Source organism: Parasteatoda tepidariorum, chromosome 4, assembly GCF_043381705.1.
Source record: "Parasteatoda tepidariorum isolate YZ-2023 chromosome 4, CAS_Ptep_4.0, whole genome shotgun sequence".
Classification (NCBI taxonomy): Eukaryota; Metazoa; Arthropoda; class Arachnida; order Araneae; family Theridiidae; genus Parasteatoda; species Parasteatoda tepidariorum.
Genome location: NC_092207.1, coordinates 92,248,298 through 92,266,446, shown reverse-complemented (window position 1 = coordinate 92,266,446; position 18,149 = coordinate 92,248,298). Strand labels below are relative to the sequence as shown.

The following is an 18,149-nucleotide window of genomic DNA, read 5'->3' as shown; positions in this document are numbered from 1 at the left end:
CCTCAAAGCGTGACATCAATTATAGATGCCTTTTCGATTCAAAAGTCAATTATTAGACATTTTATGATTTAATTAATTAATTATAATAAATTATCAAATATTGTTTGCATCAACATCCAAGTCCTGAAACACGTTAAGTTCCTTTGATCTTTAATTTAAGAACAAATATGTATCAATACGATATTAAATGCCATTTTTATACATAAAAGAAAGGTTTGACACTTCTTTTGGCTTCGCTTACATAAATAAAAAAAGGAGACCAAAAGGAGGAAAAATATAATTGTAATTACAGCTGCAATCACACAATACTCAACCTTGAAAGAAATATTATTAAAGGGATGACGTTATCTTCTAACAAGTCTATCAGTCTCGTAGAAAACGAATAGGTCTGCTTTCAATTTATAGTCTTCGAAAATAAAAACATTTTTTTTTTTTTTGCCACTCTATTCGTTAGATGTTCTGAAGTCTGACGATCAAAAACGAATACTAATCAGTTTTTTCCCCTACTCCTGTTGAGGCAGCCGACTTTCGCGTTAAAGCAAGAGAATGGTTCGAATGTTTCTGGGAGGAGGAAGGGAGTGGTGAAAGCGCCAAGGACAGTAGAGAAGAGAATTCTCGTCTGTAGCTTCTCAGTGCTCTGGATGCTGAGAATTTTTATCGGGAAGGGTTGTTTATTTTCGGTTGGATTGCCCGCTTTCCACAGACGCTTTGTTAGTTATCCACCCACACAAAGTAAGTGCTCATTTGCTTTCTTTTTTTAAAAAAATAATAAGGTTTTTTAAATTACATAAGACAAAGCGTGTGGAATTCACGGTTAAAATTAATCGATACGTTTAATTTTCTCTAGCAACATATGTTATCTAATTGTAACTAGATATGTAACTCCAATCATATACGCTATTGTTTATTGACCTGTTTTCAGAGTACGGTAAAGAACGAGGATGCTAAAATACTATTGTTTAACCCTTTAAATGCCTTAACAAATTTGCATCAGAACAACTCTGTCTAGCATTATTTTAAATTACCCGGGCTTTTCATAAACAAAACTGATATCAAGCGGGTTCTTTTTAATAGCTGCTTTTTTAGTGCTTTTTAATACTTTTTAAATAATAATTTTTATTCAGTTTTTGGTTTTAAATTTTTATTTTTTCTAACTTTCATTCACATATATGTGTATAAATTTTATTTCTAAGGAAAAATGTAAGATAAATTTCCATTGAGCGACATATTGTCAAAACTTATCATACGGCTTGCGGTTATTATCCCTGACTTGCATACTTCTTTCTACACCCATATTACATACTACACGTACTTTGAAATCTATATATATACTTACTTAAATATTGTACCACGCTGTGGGCACCTTAATTTGTCTATAATAATTCCTTTGGTTTGGTAGTAGAGTATATAATATAACAGACCAAGTTTGAATATTAAAGGCAGATATAGAACCATGTATTTATACGGTTGGTTTTAAACTTCTATAAAGCTTTCATTCGCCTTTTGTTTATAAAGATTATTTCTGATGAAAAATTTAAGGTAAATGTACATTAAGCAGAACATTGTCAAAACTTTTCAGATGGCTTGCAGTTATTATACCACTGTAAATCCAAAGCTCAAATTTTCGATGTACAATACGCCTCATTTTTAATATTGAGAAAAATATTTACCGTTATTACCATAGTGGCATTTTTACCGTTAATTAATTATACTATTTACATTGATGTTAAAAGATTTAAATAATAAAATAATAAAAAAAATTTGAAGTTTTGTAATAATGTATAATCAATCTGACAGCCATTAAATCTCACAAACCACGTGGTGCCATGAGTTTGGAAAATGCTTCATTAGGCAGCGGAAACGTTTAAGTAACTAAAAATTTTACTTACTAAAAACTTCAACGTTTAACTAACTATATTCAGCACTACTTAAACTATCACCAAAGACTACCTGATAAATGAATGTAAATTAATGCTTAATGAAAAATTAGATATTTAACACTTCTTAAATGAAAGCAACCTTTTTAATTAAGGCAACTAACAAAATGAATTATTACAGATGAATTAGTGTTACCACCCTAGAGAGAAAAGAGACTGCGATTTTAATGAGACGTAAAAAAAATAATTCTACCGATAATTTATGTATTTCTTCCTTTGATAATTCAAAGGGATTTGAAATATCCCTTTATTATATAAGAAAATGTAATTAACTTAAATATAAATTAACTTTGGATCTTATTATTTTAAAATATATTCTCTGATTTGATTTCGAAATAAGTTTTTCACACAATTTTCTGTACTATAAAACACAGGTAATGGGTTGCATGTTAACCTGATTATTTTTTATAAACAGTATTTTATTATATTATATCATATTTTATTATACATTGAAAAATAATCTTTGGTTACGTATTTAGTTTTAACTAAGTGATAGATTAGATTTATTTTTATGTTAACCCTTAAAAATTTTACATACATATATTTTGATCTAAAGCAGTGTAATTAAAGCCCATACATATATTATCATTTGATATTTTTTTTAAAAATTTGAATGGTATATTAGTGCACTACAACAAAAATATTAAAAATGGGAGTAAAACATTAATTAATGTTTATTTATTATTTTATTTCTATTATATTTTTTTCGAAATGGGTGTTAAATTTTTTTTTGTTTTGCGAAGTTGAAAGTGATCCAAGAACTTTAACTTACTTTTTAACTTACCAAGGTTTTTAACTTACGCTATTTGTCTATTTACCGTAATTTCTTTATATACCATATGGATAAATCTGGATATATACCTTATTGAAAACCATATGGATCTGCACACCTCTTTATATTGAATTCTGACAAATGTTTGTGTTAAGTCCTTTAATTAAAATAATTTAATTTTTCTTAATCCATAATGTTTTGATCACCTCTTAATTTATTAAAGAAATTACAAAAACAAATAGATTACGAAATTGCTAGGCGTTTTTATTTGGTGGTAGAGTGGGTTAAGTGGGGTTTTTTTTTTTTTAAATCGCCCAGTTTTTCTCCTTTTTTATAAGCGGGTCCTTCGGAATAAATCACCAGAACAACATTCTCTCTCTTCGAAGTTCTGAATACTGAATTTCTCGCATATATTATAAAATGGCGTAGAGCTTTAGTTTCTAAATTGCATCTTCAAGTGCAAGATGTTGAAAGTGAAAGTTATCTGCATTTCTTCTTTTATGAAATAAAAATAAAAACTAAGAGTGAAAACATTGATGAAACCTGTTGCTGCTGAAGATGAAACTTCGCATTTCCTTTTAACACTGAGACACCGGATTATCTTGCTGTTTAAGAAAAGAATCTCAAGGTTCTTTCACTTTAATGTTACCCATCATATCCGTTTGTCTGGCTAAAACACGTTTGAAATTTTGAACATCTCATTTGTAAGGCTATTAAACATCATTTTATTTTTGTTTACAATTACATTCGCAAGTATAAGGCCACTCTTATTTTCATTCTTTAATTTTGAACTTTGCCTTAGTAGAATATTTTATACATGTGTTGCGTATTTTAAACAACGATTTCACCTCGTATTTCTTTTTTGCGCTAAGAGAAATGCTATGTTCTACGGTATCATCATAAAATTAACAAATTTTACTATAGTTATCAAATTTTATCTTATATAATAAAACCATATTTTTTTCATAATTTTACCAAAATCATTAGCAAAGCGCTCCAATAAAAATTACCGAGCTTATAGGTATAGGTGTTTTCATAGAACCAACATGGTAAGTATTACCATATTCTGGAGTTTCGACCATACTTTTTTTTGCAGTGAAATTAGGCTTTTATCTTAGTGCAAAAAATCCGATCACACTAGAAAGACGACAAAAAACATTTTAGTCCCTTTCGTTTTTTTTATTGCTCTGTAATTCAAATAATAGCTTACTAAAAGTATTGAGTATTTCTGACTTTACATAATTTGAACCAATTTAAATGCCTTCTTAATTACTGCGCGATAACCTTATAGGATCATATCGTAGATTCATATATTAGATATAATTAATATAGAACCTTATATCTAGAATGACGGGAGGGGCCATAGTGGTCAACTTATTTTGGTATGTAACCCATATCCCCATGTATCCTTAGGTATAAAATAACCTTTAGTAAGTATAAAATACCCCAGATTCATTAAAACATATTCAATTATTATTTACACAGAAAGGGAAACTCAACTATCTAAGATACTAATATTTAAATATAATTGAAAAGTCAGTGTTTCGTTTAATCGAACATTTTCCTTAATCAAATCGAATAAAATACCATAAAATTTTGATGACCGAGTCTGTAGTATATTTCTTATTTAATTAATTTCGATTATAATTTAAGATACTGGATGTCTAATTCATCTACACAACGACAATTTAGGAACAAACAGACTGAAGCCCCCTTTCAGACTTTCTAGGTATGCATCTAAAGTCAGTGTTTCTAGTGTTAATGCTGCTTTTCGATGCTCTGTCACCAAGAAGTAAAAAAAAAGCCTTAGATTAAGTGCCTTTCACTTGAAGCAATGCGATGATTTTAAACTGTATGTTAAATCTTGCCGTGAAGAATTATGTGGATTTCTGAACAGACAAATAATTTAAATATTTTAAAAGTTATTAAACTTTTTTTAAAAAAATTGCCAATTTGGCGGCATTTCTCCAGCTGGAAGAAAATTATCAAAATCACAGCTTTATTCTCAGTTCTTGCAAATTTTTATGTGGCCAAGCAATCATTGGAGTAAGTTTTCAAATATTCAAAAAATTAGACCACAAACGCTTTTTATTTTCACAGAACTGTGTCCTTTCTCCATATTATCTCCTGTAGCACATCTCCGTTTTGCGCCATTTTCAAAATAAGCGTAGACAACGCTGGTTTTTGATAGGCTAAACTTGACCTTACGGCCATGAGAAACAGTTGCAAACTCACACTAATTGTAAAAATAGCATATTATTCGCAAAAAAAGCATTATTTCATATTGCATCAGACTTCGAAAAACAGCCTTAATAGAAAGATATTTACTGTGATATTTTTTTTTGTTCACTATATATATATAATAGGAAACAATAGTACGTTTAGGTAATTTTTGCTTTTTTATTTCGGCCTTTTAATATTTAAAACATTACTTGAGGTGAATCTATCTATTTAATTAATAGAACGGAGATTAGGAAATTATTAATTCTCTGTTACTTTTAGTTTGAAGTATTGCTTGCAAAAGTTGCTTGTGTATAATTTTTTAAAAACTTAAAACTTTCTCTTTTCTTCTTTACAACTGTTTAGAAATGCGTTTTCTTCTATCAATTTAAAAATTTTCGATCAATTTTTCATTATCTAGAGTTAAATGCTGAGCTACAAAATTAGGGCCATTGGTCCGGGATCGCTAAAATTTGATAAGGGCAACCATTATGTAGTTGTCAGTGGCCCTCCAGACCAGAAGTCTATCTAGTATTTTAATATATGGGTCATTCTCACAAAAACAGTCATTTTCATGTCCCCAGTATATTTTATGTTTGTTTTACAGCTTACGAAAAAAAAAAATTCAGGGAAAGTGTCCTTCCGAAGGCAAGCTAGCAAAAGAATAAAAATAAAATTATGAAATTTTATTTTTTATTTATTTTAGGTAATTAAAATATACCAATATGTCATTCCCTCACTTGTCCCCACTGCTGATTTAAAAAAAGAAAANGCTATTTTATATTTTAAAACAAAATAATATAAAAAACTGTATTTGTTATGAGAAATAATGCACTATGTGATGTCGAAATAATATGTAATCTAAAAGGTTATTAAAATATATGCTTATAATTTTGTTTATAAAATACTTTGTTTTATAAAAAAAAATTTATTTCAATTTTTTCTACTTACGCCAAATTTGGCGATTTATGCGAATTTTGGCCTGGTTGCGTTAATACGTAAGTACCGTTTTTGATAGGCTAAACTTGCATGAGAAACAGTTGCAAACTCACACTAATTATAAAAATAGCATATTATTTGCAAAGAAAGCATTATTTCATATTACGACAGAGTCTTCGAAAAACAGCCTTAATGGAAAGATATTTACTGTGATATTTTTTTTTTTGTTCACTATATGTATATCATAGGAAACAATAGTACGTTTAGGTAATTTTTGTTTTTTATTTTGGCCTTTTAATATTTAAAACATTACTTGAGGTGAATTTATTTAATTAATAGAACGGAGATTTGGAAATTATTAATTCTCTGTTACTTTTAGTTTAAAGTATTGCTTGCAAAAATTGCTTGTGTATAATTTTTTAAAAACGTAAAAATTTTCTCTTTTCTTCGTTACAACTGTTTAGAAATGCGTTTTCTTCTATCAATTTAAAAATTTTCCATCAATGTTTCATTATCTAGCTTTAAATGCTGATCTACAAAATTAGGGCCATTGGTCCGGGATCACTAAAATTTGATAAGCCATTATGTAGTTGTCAGTGGCCCTCCAGACCAGAAGTCTATCTAGTATTTTAATATATATAATACAGCTATGTTCTTCTGCTAGTTGCAACATTTTTTAATGTTAATACAAATTGGCAACCTTTCTTTTTACTTAAAATCACTCATGTCTCAAAACATTTTATTTCTAAAAACAAGAATTGATTTATACTTAATAACGAAAGTAAATCTAATGATATTTAACTATTTCGATTTCCATTTAAAACTAAAGACAACATCCTCACGTGATATGAAGATTGATTTAATGACTGTTAGACAGAACTCTCACGAATATTAAACCATATTTTTGTTGGAGACAAGCAATGCATCTCTATAAATCCATTTGTCATCATATTTCGAATGATCATGATAGTTCAATATCTGCTGTGTTAATTCAATTTAGTAAATTTAGTTTAGCACAATTTAAAGCAATCAAATGTTAATAATCCATATTTTATATTAGTTGATGTTTGAAATATGATATTTGTCAATAACAGAATCCAATAAATGATTGATCTTATAAAATCCACTAAAAAAAATACAGATGAAGTTAAATTTTTTTTTTAAATGAACTACTTGTTGAGTTCAACTTAAGAAACTAGTTATTTTGGATAGTTTTAAAATTAGTTACGTTCGCCTAAAAATTGCGCTGATAGATAGCTGGTAAAACACAAGAACAGTGTTTTGTGCTTCAGCTCAAAATATTTCAGTTGAAATGTTTGGGATAGCGTCTGTTGATGCCATCAAACTGCATCACGTTGCTGCGTTAAATTATTTAAAAAAATATTGAGTTATAATTTTTTTCAGTTATCTGCGCTAATCCGTTGACGATTTTTCTGATTAATTTTGAAACTCGTTAAGAATAAACTTTACTTCAGAACGAAACAAAACCCTTCATTTTTATCTCCTTCCGTTTTTCTTTAGTGATATTTTAAATTGTAGCTAATTTTTTGGGCGTCATCGAGGACCAGCAAATAAGCACAAATTTTCTACAATTTTTTACTTAATGAGTATTTGTAGCAAGCCAATCTTTCAAGTTTTTAAAAATTTCACCAAATTACGACATGAAATCTAAAATATTTTTTCAATTATGTGATTAGTACACTTTTTTTATAATATATATAGTATATATATGTGTGTGCGTGCCAGAATGTGGCTAATGCTCACACCCAGAAACACCCGTAAAATTCCGATCATTGGAACAAAAGTTATCAAATGAGATATCTTTTTTTTGCGCAGTGCACTTAGTTAAAATAAACGATTTCCTGGATTTGAGAAATATTCAATTGTACTTTAAGAAAATAATAATAAATAAAAGTGTGAGAAATTAGTAATTTTATGAGATTTATATCTTCATGACTATTCAAATATAGGAAGTTGTTTTTTATTTCTCTTGAATTAAGCTATTTATATTTTTAAAATTTTAATCATTTCGTTAAAACTCATTAAGCGCCACTGTGTCAAAGGAAAATACATATTTTCTTTATTTTTTTTAGAATTATTGCATTTAATAATGTACGTGTAAAGCAGAATAAAAGATTTCGCACTAAAATATTAATTAGTTAAATTTAAAATTCAAACTTCCAATCAAAGCTCCCATATCGGGAATGATGAACACGATGGTTGTTATCAACTACTTTAAATAATTTTTTGAATCAGCTTTTAACTAGTATTAAAGATAACTGACTTCTAAAGATCTTTGACATTTATAGTAAAAATATTCTTAAAGATTGTGTTCAAAAACGGAATCGAAAAAAAAAGTTTTAAGTTTTGTCTATTTTTAATATAAAAATTTTAAACTTAAGAAATCTTTTTCCTTTTCATAAAAAAGATTATTAAATAAGCTTATACTTAGTGATGCATTATTGCAGTGTTTCCCAAAATTATGACTTTTGTGTACCCTTTCTAAATTTTTCGTAACGCTGCGTACCACTAATTAAAAAATTGAATGTATTTTTTTAAAAACATTTTTATTTTTTGGTACAAAGTTTTGTAGATACTAACCAGCGATCCATATTCAATGTTAGGGATAAAAATTATATTTTTTAAAAATAATCAAAATAAGTAGAATTTATTAAAAACCTTTACCATAAGAAAATTGCACAAAAGTTAAAAATCACAACTGGCTGTTGACATCACTAGTTATTAACTGTTAACTCTGCAAAAAAATAGCGAATAGAAAAATACGCAATCGTGAATTTTCATGACTAGCTTTGTTTTCAATTAAAATGTTTTGAAATTTTAGTTTGTTGCAAGATATTTCGCTTAAGAAAGCGTACCCCCGCTAAATTGTTCCCTTACCCCTGGGGGCACGCGTACCACACTTTGGGAAACACAGCATTATTGGAACCAATGAAGGTTAGAATGAATATTCCCATAATAGGAGCTTTGGAGCCTAATGAGTTAATAAAATGTAAAATTATTATAATTTTTGTAAGCCCATTTTTTTCATATGTTAATCGTATTGAAATAATTGATTACTTTGACATTCATAAGTTCTTGAAAAAAAGTAAACTTGGGAAAATATAATTTTTGTAAGCCTATTTTATTCATATGTTAATCGTATTGAAATAATTGATTACTTTGACATTCATAAGTTCTTGAAAAAAAGTAAAGTTTGGAAAATAGAATGCGCAACAAAATAAGAAGGAATAATAGAAAAGTAATTTTCCTCTTAGACGATGTCTAATGATAACCGTATATCTTTATATCGATTCTAACGAGACAAGAGACAAACAGGAAATGGTTTTATCTATATCAAATCAAGTTTTTATATTTTAAAAATTTTTTGTAATAAATTTTAAATTTTAATATTACAAAACGTATATCTAGCAACATCTAATATCTTTGCTTCTAACTTATTATTGTTATTTCTTTTGCTACATTTGATATCAACTCAAACGCGGACATATAAAATTTGTGAGAGATGATAAAAAGGTTTCAATAACAAATGGATAATCATTATTTTAAGCAAAATAAAAAAAAATAAAAAAAATTACGAGAAAAGCACATAGTAAAACTTCGGATCTAGCTCAGAAATAAAACTATATCTTTTTGCAAGTCAAAATTCAACTCTTAAATTACATTCTTCTTACTAGCCCACAGGTTATACTTACTAAGAATTTAGCAATTAATAAATTATAGAACATTTTTTATTCCATCGTATTCCCTTAGCATTTTTATATACAACTTCCTAATTTCAATTTTCAAACTCATATGTACGTAAAGTTGAACACTCAAGCAAAGCCAGCATTCTTACGATTATTTAATATAGAGAGATTAAGGAACATATTAAAAAACTATACAATCAGACAAAAAGATCACCGTTTTCACTAAAAAAAGTGTCTAAAGATAAGCATTAAAGGATAAAAACTAATAAAACCATAAATCGCCTACTCTAGAAGTTGAATGTTTACCGACACCTAGTTATCAATCTTCGATTTGTTTTCATTATTGCAGATAAATGATATCACTAAAGCACTTAGCTATTCATATCAACTGTCCTAACAGTTTAATTAAATATAACCATGGAATAAACTGAAACTGCAGATATTACGTTCTTTAAAGCATTTGTCCTTCATCTCGTATGAAGCTTCATCACACAAACAACACATTCCTTGTTTAAATGACACTTGACCCGACTTCGACTTCACAGTGCATTTAGTTTTTTTTTTCGGTTTATTTTGTTTCTTTCATTTTTTTCTTCGAATTTCTTTATGCTTTTGAAATGAACACTGTTCGTGTTTTATGGCATATTAATGCATTACACACTAGACGTTCTGTAACATATTAATTTTTTTAAAAAAATGACATGCGTCTGTAAATAAGACAACCATCGTTTGAGTTAAGGCATCGTTAATTCAAGTTACTTTTCTGTCATATTACTTTAATTTTAACGTTTTTATATTGTAACTAACAGTCTATACTAACAGTTGTTTAGAACAACATTCATGCGTATCAGAGTATTTATCGAATTCTATTTAAATTGATTTATACTTGATGGAATTGATTGATAAGGATGATTCTATGTAAAGTTAATTCACATTTAAACTTAAAGATAACATTTTAAGATCTGCAATCCTTTATATTATTTTATAATTTTTGTTGCATATAATATAACAATTGTTTTAATATAACAATTTAATTTAATGCGTATTGTGCATAATCATTTATATGAGGTGCCAGCCCAATTCTCTGGAGATAGCCAAGATATTTTGGAAAAAACTGAATTATGCTTTTTTTATATTTAATAAATTGCTCTACTTTAAAAGGGGAGATCATATCTTTGCTACATAGATTATGACATTAAATTGCCTCAAAACTCTCATCCGTTTTTTTCAGCTTGTCATATTTTTTCCCCAATTCAGAACTCATAAAAATTTCGTATCTATTTCTCAAATTTTTCTAATGCATGATGTACTTTTAAATTTAATCTACAAGTGATCTGTTATAAATACTAAAAGTTAAATATTGACGTAGGAAATAAACTTTATTTGAAACCAACTAATTTTTGATACATAAAATTTTAATTTTTGAAATTTAAATGTAATTTAATATTGTTCGGTATGATTTCTTAAAAAGTGTTTGCTAAATTTAAAAAGTACCTTGAATAATTTTCAAAATTTAATTTTAAAAACATATGGCGACTGCAATAATTTATAAACTTACTGGGGGCATCGATCGATATGTAGCTGGGTGGGCCTCAAGCCGCCATTGATAATCGATCCCCTGTCCTTCATAAAAGTGCATGATAACAATACCATCACTTTATATTAAAAAAAAAATACTTTTAAGTTTAATGCCTTTCAATTTTGAGTAATTATCAAAATTAAAAACGTAATAACAGAAAATATTATCAGGAAGGAATGAAAAATAAATAGTATAGGTATATGCATAATTTACAAGAGATTATCAAGAGAGATGATTTTTATTCATTAATATGTTACAAACAGTTTCACGATTTAGTTCAAAGGAACAAAAAAATATAGTTTTTCAGTGATACTATAAAATGAAGCATTTTAAATTAAAATAATATCAGAGTCTGACATAAAAAAAAAAAAATTGATCAATTCTGAAAAAAAAAATAACTAAATAAAAATTCAAAACAAACACAATGTGTTCCTCTTAAAGCTTCAGGTTGCTATGGCAACCCATGATGTCAAATATATGCAGAAAAATAAATGGATTCATGAACATACAAGAGACTAAAGCAGATAAAATAAATATGTGCCGTGATGGTAAAATAAGTTACACCCAATGTCAGCTCCACCCACCAAACTATTTTGCTGCTACAACAACTCTCGAATCTTTTTTTTCCCGTTACAATAACTGAGAAATAATAATTCTGTTAAACAACTCTATGCACACGAAAGGCCACATCCTCATTTTAATAACTACAGGTGTTGAATGATTTCAACGTTTCTGGTGGAGAAATATTTGTCTCGCTTCCGGTTAGCTCATCCGTTTTCATTTATGACATATCTGATGAAAATGAGCGAGCTGACTGATGTGGCAAGGTCAAGGACTAAAATAAACTGGCTTTGCTAAATTCCCTTTCTTTCCTAAGAATAGAATAACTTTCTTTTTTTCCATAAGTACTACGTGATCTGTTATTAACTAATATATGAACATGGTTGTCATATTATAAACCTGGATTTATAACGTGTGGCAGTGTCGAATATTCGAAGCTGAAAAAAAGTAAGTTAAAATAATTTTTATTGTCAATTATGGGTAAGTTAATGACAATCATTACAGGGAAAAAGTGTATGAGCCAAACTGCGATAAAACGAAATGCCGCTTTTTCCTAAAATTACGCTAAGCTACTCCAAAATTCAAATAATATTAAGCACGCAATAAAACTTAGGCTTGAATAGGCGCCAAATTAGTACACAGCAATCCTCTATCACAACACCAAATTAAAATTATCGGAATAGGAAAATCTGTAATTAAAGGGTAAAAAAAAAATCAATCAAACGACGTAACTCTTCGACACAGAAATTCAAGTTAACATAAGGTGGATTAATAATGCTAAGGGGGGAAATATTTCTTTGCCATAACAAGGTTTGCGGGACATCGAAGTTTGAGATATTGAGAGTGATATTTTTCTTCTGCCAAAATTATATTCAATTTAACACCGGATAAAGTATTCACTATTTATAAATATATTCCGAATTTAATATAAGCTGAATTAAAATAAAGCTCAAACAATTTTAATGCCAATTCTAGGTAATTAAATGATAAGCACGGCTACAAACAAAATATTAGTGATGTTTATTCTTCATTTGTATACAATTTTCATTGGATTTTTAATCCGGGTACTTTTCGGTTAGCCGGGAGCAAGAAAATTAAACTATTCTTTTTTTTATCTCCTTTTTTCAGTTTTTTATAAACATCAATTTGTTCAGTGTTTTAAAAAATAATTAAAATAAAATAATTAGTAAAATTTTTTATTAATAAAGTTGGTGAATGGCTTCATTTTTTTGGCGACTATTCGCTTGCCTCTGGCTAACCAAAAAATACTTAAACCAGATTTAATGTTTATTTCTGAGAGTTCTGATACAGTAAAAAAATGAATAATGTAAGAAAGTTCGAAGCATTTTCTGTACCGCTTCTGTGCATTTTTCTTCCTAGCTAAAGTAAGTCAGAACGCATTGTTTCAGCTAAGCTGTAACAACAACAAAAGTTGCTTGTTGTAAAAATAGTGGGCCGAGAATATTTGAAGCTGATCCGTTATAAATTATGACATTTTGTGATGAAAAGGGTAGAGAAGTTAGACCTGACAAGGTCATGGATTAACATCAGCCGCTTTTGAAAACTTTTTGTTCTTGTCCTTCAGTGTACATTTTTCTTCTGGAATGCCTTATAATAAAGACACAGAATAAAAGAAAGTTGGATAGAACTGAGTCCTAACTCCTAACTAAGTGAATAAAATTATTTACATTTTTATTCGAATAAAAAACAAGCTCTTCATGTTCAAAAATAAAAATTATTTAATATTAATTAAAAGAATCTATTTTGGTTGGTGAATTAATTATTTTTTATTAGTGTGCTATTACCTGGTTAGATCCCAACCTGGTTGGAAAAACTTGGCATCTTTGGAAACTATTAAAAAATCTTTTTTTTTTCTTACTGAAATATTTATTTCTGGCAAGAAATTTACACTCAGATCTTCCTATACGGAAAAATAAACAAAAACTGAGTTTCAAAATCAAGTATTTCAAATTTATTGTAACCCTTTGACGGTAATGGGACACCGGTATCCCATTTGTCAGGGATGTAACGAATAGTGATTTTGCTGAATAGCCAAAAGCCGAATATTCGACCAAAAAATTCTGCCGAATTGCATCATTTTTTTAAAATCATTCTTAAATATTATTTTTTATTTATAAATAAGTTTAGTCATTATTGAAAAATAATCAATCAAAACTTAGCTATATTATTAGTATAGGTTAAAGGGGAAAAAACTATAATAGTTATCCATTAGAAATATTTGAGATAAATAAAAAACTGACTAATAACTATTAAAAAAGACTAAAGTTGAAAAGAAGTTTAAAAAAAATAGAAATGGGGAAAAATCCTCTTCATTCTTAAGACAAAACTTGAATGCTAAAATTAATATTTTTCGGGGGGAAAAAACTATCCAAAAAACGTCTTAAAAGAGATATAGTCTATCAGAAACGCCTTTAAAAAATGCCACGCTATCGTAAAAACGGCCGAGAATTAAAAGACTTTTATACAAAAGCGAAACAGAAAAAATAAAAATCTATCTTAATTTTTGAACGAAAAGTTTAAAACTGGAAATCTCAGTTTTCCAATTACCGTATTTTCAAGAAAAGCTGAAGAAGAAAAAATTAAGCCTAATTGCAGTGTCATAGTAAAAATGTTGATTAAATCAAAAGTTTTTTGAAAAAGAAAAAGCTTAAAAGAAATCAATATTACTTTTTAGATGAGAAAATTTTAACGCTAAAAATTTCAATTTAACTTCTTCACGTAGCAGTATTTTTTAGAAAAAACGGACGATAAAAAAATAACTTTCATAAGAAACGCTTTTTTAAAAAATGCTGTCATAACAAAAACAGCAGTGCATAAATAGACAAAAAAATTTTCTCAAATCTTAAAATAAAACTCTAAGTTGAAAATCACTGTTTTCTATGTTACCGGTAATCTGTCTCACAGTACAGGAAATACGTGACAGTAAAAGAATTAACTCTATCAAAAATGCTTTATTAAACCACTACTATTACTCAACACCGTAGCCTTGTAATTTTGAACCAATCCAGGAAACAAGTTCGAAAAATTTCTCAAACTGTCTATCTCATTCAGTCGTCATCGTTTCATTGTCGTTTTCTAATTTTAGTTTTTAACTTTTGCTGTTAAATAAAAGAAAGCATATAAAAGCAGTTTTATAGTTACATGTTGTTCGATAGCGACGCCCGGTGGCTGAGTGGTAGCGCTTCGCTCTGACGTGCCACTAGTTTTTGGTTCGATCCTCGGGCCGGACAAGGTTGACTCTGTCTTTCATCCCTTCAGTGGGTCGATAAAATGAGTACCAAGCATGCTTGAGAACTAAACACTCAGGGTTCCACGTTGGGCTGACCACCCAACTGGAACATCTGCTCTTGCACCCTAGAGCCCAAAGGTCAAGAAAACTGAGATGGGCGAAGTAGGCCTTGGCTCTCTGTGTGCTGTCGCGCCACTGAGTTTAGTTCATTGTTCAATAACAATAGTTCATTAATGGGGATGTCTTAATTTTTATATATATATAATAGCAAAATTTTTTTTATTCATTATCACTAAGAAACAAAAGCCTTAGATGCTAATTACTAAGAAAAATAATCTTCGAGCCTATAATAATGGAAATATTACACTTTCTCATAAATATTTAAAATGAATGCATTATAATTAAAACACCTAAATATTTTGAATAGTGACATTGTGCAATTAGACGAATTTTTTTAGCATTACTAAGTTTAATTTTTGAACTTCAGAGTATTCTATTCTTCGACTTAGTACATTTTTTTCTTCTTTTCTGTTATAAGTTACAAGACGGTTTCGATTTCAATGGCGAAATTCTAATTTAAGTTCTTAAATGTCTAAACGAAAAACATAATGTAGAATGCTTCGTTATTCACAGCAGGATAAATTCTTCTTATATACATTTTATAATTAATTTGATGTCACCTTTATATTTTCTGAAGTAAAACATGGAAAATTACGTTTTCTCATTTCGTGTTTTATAATAATTCTTGCCTGTGATATTTGACTACTACTATTAAATTTTTGCAATCAGATAAGAAGAAAATTAACTCAAAATACTTAATTAGGGAAAACAAAAATTGCCTTGAAATAAGTTTAAAAAAAGAATGCTAGTTACATGCGAAACAATTTATTTTTAAAGGGAAAAGTTGATGCTGCACCGCCGTAACGTCATTGACTGAAATTTTTTGTTTATCTTAAGCTTTAGAGGGGAAAACGGTAATAAAAGGGGAACAATTTAAATTTAGTATCCTAGTTCGCACCTCCTCGGACGCTGAGTTCATTTCAGCACAGGAGTAAGAAGAGAAACATCTCCGCTCTTGAATTTGAGACAACCCTTAATGAGCTCCAAACACAAACAGTGAATTCTTTTTTAGTCACTTACTTTGCTTTATCCTCTGCTATTATACCTTTCGTTTCTCTAGCTAATTAAATATATTTTAAATTTAAAAACTGCTGTTTTCCCAGCAAAATTTTTCAAAAAGGACATACTATTCACTCAAAAGAGAGAAATATCATCAAATTTTTGAAATATATAATAAGAAATGCACAAGAAGTTAGCGAGATAAATATTTTTGTCATACGATAGCCAAATAGCAACCTCGTTTTGAATTGTTCGCATCCTTCTCTCAAAAATAGGGTAATAGTTTTGTCGTGATGAAGGCAGAGCCAAGTGCCAACGAATAGTTAAATATATTTTCTGTTGAATAACTACTTCAATATAAAAATGACACTGCATTATAAGAATGAACAACTATTTAAAACTAAAGAAATCTTTTCTATTCTCTGTTTTTGTATTATAAACTTCTCTGTGGCAAATGAAAACTGCCACAGAAAATTTTGTTTTAATTCTTCTGTGGCAAAAAATAAGCTAAGTATTTTACATATGTGTTATGAAATAAATATATTTCGAGGAAAAAAGCACTTCGTCATAAACTGATTCGTTCTTATCTGTGTTTTTACATATATTTAAATAGAAGGATAAGCAGAGGTGACAAGGTCATGAATGACATCTGTTAGATATGCATAAAACCGCCTGTCTAAGTTTTTATTATTATTATTATGAATGTCCTTAGATAAGTATGCGCTTAGATAAACAAAAAACGTTAATCACGAAAAAAATGTATCTCGCTCTATTTTTCACTCTATAATCGTTCTTTGTTGCATTTTTCTTTTCTTTTTTTTTTTACAATACGCTTTTAATCAAGTGAATACCTTTATTTTCTACATGTTTTCAAGAACAGTATTTCTGTATTGTATGCAGAGATAATTTTGCTCCGGATTAAATCCTGAATTACCGGATTTTTCGTTAACCGCGATCCAGAAGTTTCAAGAAATCATCAACCATTTATGTATAAAAATTCTTCAGGGTGCGTAGCGTTTTTAAAAAGTGATTAAAGGTGCTTATTTTCGATTTTCGTCTTTTAAAAGCCCTTAAAGGTGCTTTTTTTATTGGGTGTTTTCAAAAAGTGCTTAATTTTCCTTTTTTCAAAATGAGATTTTTCCTTTACCGTGTTGATTTTCGCTACGAATTATGCAAAAAAACACAGTTCACATTGTTCTATTCAACGTTTTCACAATTAATTCAAACCCAATCAATCTACTTCGGCGTATTGTCGGTCTGTAGCGTATGAAAACGCCATTCTTTTTACATGAATCAAAACTTCATGCTTTTTGACAATACTCAAAAACAATGCCAAAAGGGTTTTTTTTTTTTTTTTCGACATGTAGGATGAAACAAGGTAAAACCGTCAATTGTCAAAAACTTTCCAACCTTGCCTGGTTATGATATTTTTTAAAGTGCTTAAAAATATTTTTGAGTGCTTAAAAGGTGCTTATTTTTGTTGAATAATTTCGCTACGCACCCTGTTCTTGTAAATTTTATTTAAAAATATTGGATCTAGAATTTATATTTGGCATCTCTTTCATTTGTAAATATTTTTTCTGGTAGAATAATAAATGTGATTAGAGATAAAAGTTAACTTATGCGTAATTATTCATTTTAATTATGCTGTATATAATTTATTTAGAATGCCATGTTTTGAAAATATCAATGATTTAAATTAATAAAGACATTAATTTTTTGAAATGCGGCATTAAGGATTTTACTCAGGATTTTTGAGTTGGGCTCACAATAATAAGGATCCCCATGTTGATAAGGATCCCCATGGCAGTATCTCAGCGACACGGCGACATTGTTGCAGAGCTTTACATAGTTCTTGCAGATAGATTTTTCTTTTGAAAAGTAAAAAATTTTACTTTTCTCTTTTACAGAAATTTACACGTAATATTTGAGTTTAGATAATCACTTTTTGACTCGCTAAATTTACACCGATAGTATCGAAAATCGATGTAATGTTTCGATTTTGTTTTCGGCAGTTNAATTTTACTTTTCTCTTTTACAGAAATTTACACGTAATATTTGAATT

The 18,149-nt window shown here is 28.6% G+C and overlaps 2 protein-coding genes across 3 annotated transcripts in view; both read left to right on the top strand.

Annotated features, from left to right (window-relative positions):
* LOC107441147 (lipopolysaccharide-induced tumor necrosis factor-alpha factor homolog) overlaps window positions 1-18,149 on the top strand; it is a 324,710-nt gene that overhangs the window by 247,338 nt on the left and 59,223 nt on the right. The gene's annotated exons all lie outside the window — the stretch shown is intronic.
* Window positions 1-18,149, top strand: part of LOC107441151 (lipopolysaccharide-induced tumor necrosis factor-alpha factor homolog) — a 46,405-nt gene that overhangs the window by 13,684 nt on the left and 14,572 nt on the right. Inside the window, exon 1 of one of the 2 annotated variants that reach the window (XM_071180203.1) lies at window positions 424-732. The exons of the other annotated variant lie outside the window; for it this stretch is intronic. The gene's annotated coding sequence lies outside the window, so the exon portion shown is untranslated. Of the gene's footprint in view, window positions 1-423; window positions 733-18,149 lie in introns of those variants that run through there. 2 annotated transcript variants of the gene reach the window in all.